Source organism: Sinocyclocheilus anshuiensis, unplaced genomic scaffold (assembly GCF_001515605.1).
Source record: "Sinocyclocheilus anshuiensis isolate Anshui unplaced genomic scaffold, SAMN03320099.WGS_v1.1 scaffold593, whole genome shotgun sequence".
Lineage (NCBI taxonomy): Eukaryota > Metazoa > Chordata > Actinopteri > Cypriniformes > Cyprinidae > Sinocyclocheilus > Sinocyclocheilus anshuiensis.
In genome coordinates this window covers 253,945-254,547 of record NW_015540876.1, presented here as the reverse complement: position 1 = coordinate 254,547, position 603 = coordinate 253,945, and the positions used below count along the sequence as shown (strand labels likewise).

General features: G+C 63.7%; 1 pseudogene; it reads left to right on the top strand.

Annotated features, from left to right (window-relative positions):
- LOC107688290 (cell adhesion molecule 2-like) overlaps positions 1-603 on the top strand; it is a 512,567-nt pseudogene that overhangs the window by 276,898 nt on the left and 235,066 nt on the right.

The window sequence follows — 603 nt, the reverse complement described above, 5'->3', positions numbered from 1 at the left end:
GGAGCCCTTCCTGGGCGGAACTGGGGAACTCTGGGGCCACAGCCGACACCCGTCTCCTCACCCCTAGCATCCTCTTCTGGATCAGGGGGAACAGGCGTGGTCTGGTTCCACACTGGAGTGTACTCTGGGGCCTGGCCGACACTGGAGAGAGCTCTGGGGCTGAAGCCGACACCCTTCTCCTCACCCCTAGTCTCCTCTTCTGGATCGGGGGGAAAAGGCGTGTTCTGGGCCAACACTGGAGCGAGCTCTGGGGTAGGAGCCGACACTGGACCGAGCTCTGGGGCTGAAGCCGACACCCTTCTCCTCGCCCCTAGTCTCCTCTTCTGGATCGGGGGGAAAAGGCGTCGGCGGCGAACTGTGGTCGGAGTGTTGAACGTCTGGCGGGCTTGCCACATTAATGTCCGGTGGGCTTGCCATATGCGGGGCCGGTGAGTTTGACTTGGCGCGGCTGGCAAGCTTAACATGGGTACGGGTTGGTTCTGAGCGTCCGGCGGGCTTGACATCGGCCCGGTCAGCGGACTGGAGAAAGCCCCGGCTGGCGCTTGACAACGGCGCGGCCGGCACGCTTCACAGAAAGGCGGTCTTCGTACCGCGGAGACAAAC